Source organism: Lygodium microphyllum, chromosome 10 (genome assembly GCF_053477565.2).
Source record: "Lygodium microphyllum isolate KBCC chromosome 10, Lygodium_microphyllum_v1.1.10, whole genome shotgun sequence".
Lineage (NCBI taxonomy): Eukaryota > Viridiplantae > Streptophyta > Polypodiopsida > Schizaeales > Lygodiaceae > Lygodium > Lygodium microphyllum.
In genome coordinates, this window is record NC_141144.1 from 124,051,564 (window position 1) to 124,063,249 (window position 11,686).

The following is an 11,686-nucleotide window of genomic DNA, read 5'->3' on the forward strand; positions in this document are numbered from 1 at the left end:
TCATTATTTTGTCACTTTTATTAATAACTATAGCAGAAAAGTTTGGGTGTATTTTATGAAAACGAAAAGTGAAGTTTTTGGGCATTTCAAAACTCTTGAAGCTTTGGTTGAAAAAGAAATAGGCCTGTAAATAAAATGCCTAAGGTCAGATGGAGGGGGAGAGTACCTCTCAAATGAGTTTGTAAGGTTCTTACAGGAGCATGGCATAAAGCAGCAATATTTATGCAGTCATAACCCACAACAAAATGGAATTGCAGAAAGGAAAAACAGGCATATTGGAGAGGTATCTCGTGCCATGCTCAATGAAAAAGACTTGCCAGATTTTTACTGGGCTGAGGTAGTTGCTACAGCAGTCTACATAATGAACAGGACTCCTACTGCAACAATATATAGCATGACTCCAAAGGAGAGGTATACTGGTAGGAAACCAGATCTCTCATTTGAAAATTTTTTGTTGCATTGCCTATGTTCATGTGCCAGATGAGTTGAGATCCAAGTTGGATCCAAAAGTTGAGAAGTACATCTTTATTAGTTACTCTTTGCAGCAAAAAGGGTATAGATGCCATAACCCTTCTACTCATAAGTTTACAGTGAGCAGAGATGTTTTTTATGAGATGAGTAGCTGGTATAAACCAGTAAATGTGATTGATAATGTAGATACACAAAATGGTAATGTTGCACAGAATTCACAGCAGCAGTCACAAGATATTAGTGGACCTGGAGAGTCCTCTAGTAGTGGTTCACATTCTTCGCCATGGACAGGCAGATTGAGATCAAGAGAATCTTCTCAAAGCAATGCAGATACTGGTATGCAGGTATCACGAAAAGAAAAAGAGAAGGTAGATCAACCCATGTTTGATGTGAATGCAAGTCACTCTTATGTGGATGGTGAATCCAATGGCTCACAACAGAGCATTGATGATGAGTTGGGTATTCCTTCTATTGTTACACTTGGAGTAAGGAAGACCAGGGGTGTTTTGAGAGCACCTGGGAGTGAACCTACTTTGCTTAGGTCTACCACAGCTAGGTATCCTGTGGATAGGCTGAAATATGATGGATTTACAGCCATTCACTATGCCTATATGGTCAAAGTGATACAGAAACCAAAACCCACTTCTTTTGAGCAAGCCATGGAAAAAGAAAAATGGAAGAAAGCCATGGATGAAGAAATTGATGCCTTGGAAGCAAATGCTACATGGGAATTGGTACCTTTGCCTAAAGATAAGAATGCAATTGGTTGTAAGTGGGTTTATAAGATGAAGCACAATGCAGATGGTTCTGTGAACAGATACAAGGCAAGATTAGTAGTCAAGGGATATGCACAAACATATGGCATTGATTTTGAAAAAGCATTCAGTCCGGTTGCAAGGATGGCAACCGTAAGAGCAGTCATTGCTATGGATGCATCAAAGGAATGGTCTTTACATCAGATGAATGTAAAGAATGTCTTCTTGCATGGTGATTTGTAAGAAGAGGTATATATGGAGCAACCACCAGGTTATGTGCATGCTGTTCATCCTGAGTTTGTTTGCAGGTTGAAAAAAACCTTGTATGACTTGAAGCAAGCACCTAGAGCATGGTCTGACAAGATAGGACAGTATCTTGTCACTATTGGCTTTCAGATTTCCAAGGCAGATTTCTCACTTTATGTGAAAAATAGAGAAAGGTATTATGTTGCTTGTCATTTATGTTGATTTGATTATCACATGTGATAGTGATGAAGATATCCTTCATATGAAAATGCTATTGAATCAGAAGTTTGAGATGAAGGATTTGGGAGAGCTGCATTATTTCTTGGGCATTGAGGTGATTAGATCACCAAGTGGGATACGGCTCTTCCAAAGGCAGTATGGTTTGGACATGCTATCCAAATATGGGATGACAGGCTGTAAGCCTATTTCAGTTTCTTTGGAGCAGAATATAAAGTTGAGCGCAGATGCAGGTGAGCTTTTCGAAGATCCTACTATGTACAGACACATAGTAGGAAGTTTGATTTATATGACTATTACCAGGCCAGATTTGAACTATATTGTTGGATTGGTAAGTCAATTTATGCAGGCTCCAAGGAAACCGCATTTAGATGCAGCTAGACGCATACTCAGGTATGTGAAGTCCACATTGCAGTATGGACTATTTTATGAGACTGGGGTTCATATACAGTTGCATGGATACACTGATGCTGATTGGGCTAGTAGTATTTCTGATAGACGATCTACCACTGGATATGTGTTCTCTTTTGGGAGTGATGCAGTCACTTGGAGAAGCAAGAAATAGCCTACAGTTGCCTTGTCAAGCACAGAGGCTGAGTACAGGGATACAGCAATGGCTACATGTGAGGTAGCTTGGTTGCATAAGCTACTTTATGATATGCATCAGCCTACAGATGGACCAGTTGTCATTTATTGTGATAACATGAGTAGTATACACTTAGCAAATAACCCAGCCTATCATGCTAGAACAAAGCACATTGAGGTGCATTATCACTATGTGTGGGAGAGGGTTTTACTAGGTCTTATTGATCTAGTTTATGTCAACACAGAGGATCATGTAGCTGACATATTTACGAAGGCATTGGGTGCAGAGAAGCTGCGCAAGTTCAGAGACCTGCTTGGTGTGCAGGAATTGGGATTGAGCTCGAGGGGGAGTGTTGAAATATCGAGCTCCACTCGTGATATGCCAAGGTGACCGTTGTGCATTTATGTCACCGACTTGTCAGTTGCAGATGCGATTGGTACACCGCCCATGAATAATAGCTAGATGACAGCTATCCTTATCTACTCTAATTCGTGGCTCAGTTAGTATGTCACCTTAGTTAGTTGAGTTTGGTTTGAGACCCATATATAGGGTTCTTCTATTTCTATGTACTTGAGTTCTTTTGGCTTACACAACTAACAAGAGGAAAACTGTTTTCAGCCTCCACCTTTGTGTGTATTCCCCCATTGTGCAAGCAAGAAAGCTACAAGTGAGACTCCTTCCTTCTCTCCCACAATCTTGACAATGACATAACCCATATGTACATCAGTTAGTATATAGACCATGTAGTTGCTTTAAGTCTGTATCATGTAACCTTACTACCAAGGTATATACATACAATCTAAAATTTGTAGGCTATAAATGACCAGCCACTGATTTAAAGCCTTAAAAACAAGGTGTCTGCATGCCATACATGTCCAAAATCTCACAAATATCTACTAATACATGTAGGGTTTCATACATGATCATTCGGACACAAATTAGTGCATATACATTAAGTACAAGTGTCAAATATCTTGATTGCAGGTTGTAGTTGGTGAATATTCAGCAAAGCAAGGTTTATCCAGCTCCAAAATGTCCTCAAAGTACTTCATACATGTGCTATCAGATGTAGGGTTCAATACATGACCATATAGACAACCATAGACACTTTGTCTTTAACAAATAATGTCATAAAATGCATCCCCTATTTGTAACCAACCAAGATAACATCATTGTATTTGTTTCTAGCTTCAAATATTAGCATACAATCCCTTTCTCACTCCACAAGACGTTTACCAAGCAAATGCCAAAGCATACATCTCATAGGAGTCAATCAAGGTTATGTTGTGCTTCAATATAAACCAATGCATACTGCCAACATTTTATGACAGGTTTCAGCTTGTCATACATTCTCAAATTTGTATAATATAGCACATAAATCTCTATTCAAACTGAGAAGATGAAGCACTTGAATTAATCCAAAGTCATCTCACACCATAAGCACAACATCCTCAAGTGTCCAGCATCAATCATAGCCATTTGGGCATCAAATGAGCATAGCCAAGGAGCTTGAATCATCAAGACAAGGGGCTACCCTATTTTACACACCTATATATTATTCTTAACAGTCCAAGACTGAGTATGTGGTGGTCAATCTCAATACCAAGTGTCAACAGTTGATGCCAGGGATCATTTCCACTATATCCAAGAGTTTCTCAATGAAGGATAAGCTGCCACTCAGCTAGAGTAGAAGCTGGAGAGGGCTGATACAAAAAGAAGCAGATCTGGACAGCTGGTGTGAATTTGCACTTGTTGTTCTTGGGACTGGGCAGCAATAACTAATACATCATAAGCCCTCAATCAAGGCTCTATACAGGCCTGGATAAGTCTAGACCAAGTCTAGAGCAAGCCTCCATTGCAGACCAAGAGACGACAGGTTGCCAATTTCCATTGCAAACTAAGGTGAAGCTACCCTATGAACTGAGTTGAAAGCTCACTGTCCTGAGCTTAACACAAGCTCAAAGAAGCCGTGCAAGGCATCCACAAAACCTACTATGATACCATGTTAAAAATGAGAAAGATAGAGACAGAGAATTGAAACAACTCTAAGAAGCAGTATGCTCACACACCATTTCTTTATGTCCAATTACCCATATATATCAAATGATTACAACACACTAAGGTCTATAATACCATTCACATAAAGTATTGAACAAGTCTAAAGTCATCAACTTATTTAATGCCCCACACTTGCTGATACAGCTGGACACATATAAGACTCTGTTGGCGGTAACACACCATACGAGCTTGAAGTCTCAACACAACATAATGAAGAGGTTGTGGCACTCTACGAAGGTCTGTAATCTCAAATGGAGAAACTCACTAAAGCCACAAAAGATCTAGAGGAGCTGAGGGAGGAGAGAGCTCACATGTGTGAAACAGAGATGGAGAGACTAACCCAAGAGGCTACCACGACACAAGAAGAGCAGCAACATCTAAGGGTAGAAATGGAAGACCAAGAATGAAGGGTGACAATGCTAACCCAGAGGTAGGGAAAAAGCCTCAAAGACATGAACAAGAGGGCAGAGGAATGCGCCAATCAGAATGAAAAAAGGGTCAAAGGTTTGGCGCATCACCTTGCTCAAGCCGAAAAAGAAAAGATACTTGCCAAAAGCAAAGCGAAGGCCGCCCAAGTGAGCTTCCACACCCAACAACACCCCTTCCTAGAAACCCTATTGGATGTCACCCAGGCAAAGGAGGGAGAGTCCATGGAGGCAATGAAAAAGAAACTGGGAATGACTCGAAGGGCACTGAAGGCTGTGGACTGTAGATGCCACCACAACCTTGTGGAGTTGGCCCAAGCCTGGAAGAACAACGCCATTATCTCCTATTGGCAAGACTAACCTCACAGGAAGTGGACGCATTCGGGTTCCTTGAAGAGGAGTAGCAAGAGCCAAGCTGAGAAAGGGAGGTGGATGTGAACTTTGAGATGGGACCACATGAAGACGAGCTTGTCCCACCGCCTCCTTCCTACTCAGGCTTGAAGAGCAACAACATGTAGACACCTTCGCAGAAAGAAAGACAGCACTAAGAGAAAGAAGGAAGCAAATGGTGGAGAAGACAATGAGAAAATGCAATGCCAAGGGAGTGAGGGCACCCCACGCACCTATCCCATCATGTGCGGACGACACCACTTTCATGGCGACCTCATAATCTGGGAGAGATAAGAAATAGCTAGGAGCCCCTTTGACCTAAACTTCCAATTCCCCACCACCTTGCGTAGAGTGTTACCTATCAAGGTGGTGGAGGAGGCGATTAACATCAGAAGCAGGCTCGAACAAAGATGGTTGGAGGAGAGAGAGCAAGGCCCCACATTATGGGCCATAGAAGACGCTGAATTTTGGTAAAATAAAGTTTCTGAAGTACCACGGTCTGTGCCCGGCTATGAATGCCAACCTACATGGAGAAGAAGGGTTAGTGACACCAACCTGGACACTTGGATGGCCTTTTGCAACACTCAACCCTTCGAGCAAAATGACCCAACATCTATGCCTTACCCTCGAAGGGTGGAAGTGGATTTTGACTCTAGTGTCCACGGCCGTTATGACTTCTCTGTAATCTATAATCCTCAATGTACTACATATGAAGATGCCCTCATCTTCACGTCAGAAAACTTGTATGATAATCCAATTCACTAACCAATTCTCTTCATGCCCTGACCCCGCCTTTATTACCACTTGTAATTACCTTAGATTGCTTAAGATACTCCTTAGGCAAGACCCCACCCCTTGTAGAAGTCCGACTCATCCCCCAACAAGTGCCATGGGACTGGCACTCAACTAGGGGGGGTAATGTTAACCCTCAAATGAACAAGGTGGAAAATTGGAAAAATCTAAAGCAGAAGACAGAGCCAAGGAAAAAGCAGAATGGAGAATGAAGGCACGCCAAGAAAAATCGAGAAACACAAGAAGTGTGAAAAAGTCCTAAAACAAGGAAAGGGGCCCAAGAAAAAACATAAGTCTGTACTTTTGTAAAAGAGTGCAAGGCGCACCGTGATTTATTTTAAGAGTGTCGGGCTCTGACCTGTACAAATTGTAAAAATAGATGGCCAGTAGGAAGGAACCTAGGAAAATAGAATAACAATGGGAAAAAGGGCCTAGGCTATGGCCGGCCATGTAAAAAGGAGATGACCGCCCAAATGGGATTTAGGGCTTTGTATATAATGTTCAAAAGATGAATGAGAGCTCATTCTTTGGTATGTGGAAAAGTGGACTCTTCTTCTTCTCTCCTTCTCTTCTCTTTGCTTGCTTGTGTGTTCTTGAGGGAGGGAGTGTGAGAGTGTGAGGGAGTAAGTGTGTGAGGGTGAGGGATCAAGGAGGTGAAGCTCTCCACCATCCTCTCTCTTCTCTTCTCTTCTCTTCTCTTCTCTTCTCTTCTCTTCTCTCGTTTTGCACGTGGCTATGGAGAATGGAGCTTGGAGGTGGAGGCTTGAGGATGCTTGAGCTTGCATCAAGAATTGTGGAGCTATTGCAGTGCTTGAGAGAGGAAGTAACTCAATCAGGCATCAAGGTAATCTCACTACACTCATAGAGAGGGATAGTGTGTCGGCTATGTGAGAGGTAGCCATTATTGCTCGCTTGGAACGCTTGAACAATAAGTGGTTCATGGGTCTTGGCGGTAGAGCTTGTACTCATCGCCTCTACACCTGCCCCTGGAAGAAGCCTCTTGGTGACAAGTCATTACCTCGAAATAGTTTCCCCACTTAAGAGAGGCCTAATGAGCTAAAGACTAGATGGCCCTAATTTGACCCTAGCTACATGTGCTACATTTTGACATGAAGCACCTCCCATTCAGAGCAGCCTATCAAAAGCTATGGCTGATTTACCTCAACAAGCTTGTGGTGGATAGCATGCTATCCATAGTCTTCATGTCCTCATTGAAGATAAATTGGTGGCCCCATTTCCTTGTGCCCAAGCTCAATGCATGTGCATTAGATATATATATCCATACACTCCAATTCTTATCTAATACAAGCTCCCCATCCATTAAAATTCCTTGTTGTAATGCTAATCAAAGTAGTACTATGTAGCCCACTCCCTAGACATTATGGCAAGTCCCTCTAGTTTTTTTCTATTTTTGAGGGTAAAAACTTTTGGGATCTAGATGGAGTGTGGCGAGTGAGATGCATAGGAACCAAAGGGTTACATACCCAATCACACTGAACGGAGTATAAAAGGAGTAAGAGACCCAATTTAGGGCATCCAAGTATTATCAAGAACTGACTCTTCACCTTTGTTCTAGTTTCCATGGCTTCCTCCCTCTCTTTCTCTCTCTTCTTATATTTCTCTCTTCTTCTCTCTTTCTCCCTCTTTCTCTCTCCTCTTTGCAACCTTCTTCCTTCTCTCTTCTCTCTCTTAGGTCTTCTTCATTATAGATGTATGGGAATCAAGGGTTACATACCTAGTCACTTCTTACAACTGTGCATTGTCTTGATCTACAATTGGATTTCATGCTGAAACTTATCTTGCATATTACTAGTCCACTCTTTGAAAACACTAGAAGAAATTTTACATTTTTGCAACATGGAACAATATTCATCCACTTGTTTTTTAAGATCTTCAATCTCATAAGCAACTAGTGCATGCATCATTTTCACAATGAAGGCTTTAAGGAAATCCTAAAAATGACTTATACTATCTTATAACAAAAAACAACCAATTTTGAGAAGAGTCCTTCAAATTGAGGAAAGATTGGAGTTCATGTAGTAGAACTATGATAATGCTATGAAAATTTTGCACTGCTTGTAATAGGACTATAGGTTGTTTTGATAAATCCAAATGGTCAAAATCAATTTCCACACGAACATGTCAACAAACTAAGTAAAATTAATTATTTAAAAGTCTTGATAGTAGTTGTTCCCACACTAAACTTCATGCATATCATATAAGTATCCATTGAATCCTACAATCCTACTTGTGGGACTATACAAGTCACTTGAAGGAAGTTGACTTCTGCTTCATGTTGAAATTGTGAATAATTCTTTAGGTGGTCGTAATCTAATTGAATCTAAAACCCTTTATTTCAAGTTTGATAATGTCTCCTTGCAAGGTTACTAAAACGAAAGTACCTTGTCCCACATATTTTACAATCTCAACATGCAAAGGTTGGAAACTCATCAACTAGAATGACATCCATAATATAGCATAGAAAATATAGATATAGAACTATAACAAAATAAGCAAATCACTACTCCAATGGTAAAGAGTGGCCACTTCAATCACTCTAGCATCTACATCATAATCTTTCATGACTTTAATATGCATTAGATCATTCATAAAATATTTCTAAGCATCAATCAAATATAATGGAATGTGAATCTACTAAATTTTTGAAATTATTGATCTTCAAATGATTGCTATACTTGATGGTTTTTAGCTTGTTGTAGTACTTCTTAATGTTATAGGAATTGCAAGAATTTAGATTGTTGTTATAAGAATAGCAAGATTGTTGGTTGTTGTAGGAATTGCAAGATTGTGGATTCTTGCATGTTTTCATGCAAAATTTAGATTATTGTAGGTCCTCTTGTAATCCTGACACATTTCAAGAAACATGAAAACTCCTAAATTGCTGAAATTTCTTGCCAACTTAAAAAGATACTTTGTGAATAAAGAACATGAGACTTTCTTGATATAGAAAGTTGTAATATACTTGTGCAACTAGTATCTAGCTCATTCAAAAGTATCATTGTTATACTAAAAATTTGATCAACACGAATAACATCAATAGCCATTCCTATTCTAACATAAATTGCATAAATATCCACAATAGGTACTTGCATACTTTTAGTTGCTCCAACGTTAGTGTTAGACTTATCAAAGCTCTCAAGAACTTCATAAATATTAGTCCAAATACAAACATCAATAATCTCATCATTTGATGTACATATATCCTCGATAATAACATCTTGCCTTGGAATATTTAAAAAAAACCAACTGAGTATGCAAATCAACAATTTTATTATCCTTTTGCAAAATAGCTTCCTCAAGGGCATTAATAACCTCAACATAGTGAGAAACTTGCAAATCCATTGCATACTTCATTTGAGAAGCTTTTGTTGTAGCAATGTTTTCTCTTGAAACCAACTAATGATACATAGAGCTTCAACTGCTACAACTTCTGTTATATTCCTTTCCTTTTCAAGCCCAAAAGAAAGCCATTGAATCATCTCAGTTTTGGAGATTGATTGATAGAATAGACCTCATGCAAAACTTCAAAAAAACCATTAAAAATAATTAAAGTCTATGATTTTTGACATTTAGCTCTACATAATTAAAGTCTATGATTTTTGACATTTAGCTCTACTAAATCATGCAAAGAAATTGTAGTACCAATCATGGTATGCTCAAATTATAGTTCTCCATCAATTATTATATATTGAGTGGCCTTCTCCAGAGCCTCTTCAATGTTGGGGGTAAAGGTGCATGTGCCTAGCCACCCATGTATTACTACATTGACAGTACATGCACACATGTATACTACATGTTGTGGATGCCCATCACTCTCACTTCATTCTTTATTCGTTTAGTGACATTCGAATAAAGGGAAGGTTTGTCACACATTGTGATTGTTGGAGTTCTCACATCTTCTCTCTCTCTCTCTCTCTCTCTCTCTCTCTCTCTCTCTCTCTCTCTCTCTCTCTCTCTCTCTCCTTCCACCATAGCTCTTGCTTCTGCTTGTGTGCTTCCACTCTAGGCTCGCTCCCTTCAATATGTATCAGAGCCATTGCATTGGCATTGAGGAGCTCTTCCCCTTCAGTTTGATTCAACCTGTGAATATCTATGGCAATTCATTTCAGGACAACCATGGATCCTTCACGCCAAGTTATGCATTGAGCTCCATCTCTTCTCAGCTTCTTCTTATCACTTGAGGCTTTTTCCAAGAATTCCTTGAGATATATTGGAGCTTTCCTTATGCCCCATTTGTCTCAGCATTAGTAGCATACCACATCAACAAATAACTATGATTTGTGCTTTTTACTAGCCCTCCATCTCCGATTAGCTTCATAATCCAAATCAGCTCGTGAAGCTCTCTTGCACTTGGCCACACTCTTGGCAACTTCCTTGAGTGTTGTTGCTTGCATTGGAGCACTCTCTTGAGCAATACATGCTTAGACATTGGCTGGATATTCAGACATGCCTATTGTCTACAAGTTTGAATAACCTATAACTCATTCTAACGTACTTATGTCATAATTATGTACTTGCCTTTGATACTTGGATCGTTATCTAATGTCTTGGAGTGCCTTGTGGATTGGGTTGAGCTAGAATAGCCAAGTTTTAGTAGAGATTCTCCTATTGTAACACAGTGACTAGCAAGCTTTTATCAAGGAACACTACATGCTTATTGAACTTAGATTTCATTTGGGTGTTTCATATACATGTATTGATACTTAACATTGGTCTATGCACTTGAATATGCTATGGGATGCTCTTGAGTCTCAATTTTGAGCTTAGCAACATTCATCTTGATTGTGCTCTAAGCCTTGGTTGCTTGAGTGGCTTATGCAGTTATAGGCTTGAAGAATATAGTGGGTTTTATGCTTCTGAATGTATGCTATATGGATCTTGGATATATGGATGCCATCATCATGATGTTTTGAGCTTTGATCGCTCACTTGGCATTCCACTTTTGTTTCAATGAGAGCTATTTGGTTTTATATACTGAGCCACATGTGACACTTGGATGTACTACAGAGCATTTATTTCCACACTTATTGGCCATTGTGTAAAAGACTAGGCACTGCCATTTCCTAGAGCAGTTTGTAAGACCTTCCTAACATGGCCATGGCCTATGCCAATGTAAGACCTCAAATCCATAAGTTTGATGGAAAAGACTTTTATCCATGGCACGTATTAGTGAAGTATAAAATGATGGAATGGGGCCATGGCCTATGGCAATGTTAGACCTCAAATCCATAAGTTTGATGGAAAAGACTTTCATCCATGGTAGTATTAGTAAAGTATAAAATGATGGAATGGGGCTACTGGCCCTTCATCAAAGGGACCAAGGTTATTGATCCATCAAACCCACTTGATGTAGAAGATGATGAAAGACCCCAAGCCATAATCATGCTTCATCTAGATGAATCCTTGATTCATCACATTGACCAACTCTCCATTGCCAAGGAGAAATGGGATGAGCTTGAAAAGCATTATGGGACTAAAGGAAAAAATTCTAAGATTTTCCTTAAGATTGAAGCTTTTAGTTTGGAGTATAAACAAGGACAAAACCTAGGTAAGTTCATTTCTCACATGAAGGGGTTCATGGCACAGATATCCTTAGTTTAAGCTCCAATTCATGCTGAAGATGCCCTTGCAAGTCTCTTGAAAGCTCTAAAGAAGGTATTGCCAACCCTTGTAAATACTCTTACAAATATCCCTAATCCAACCTT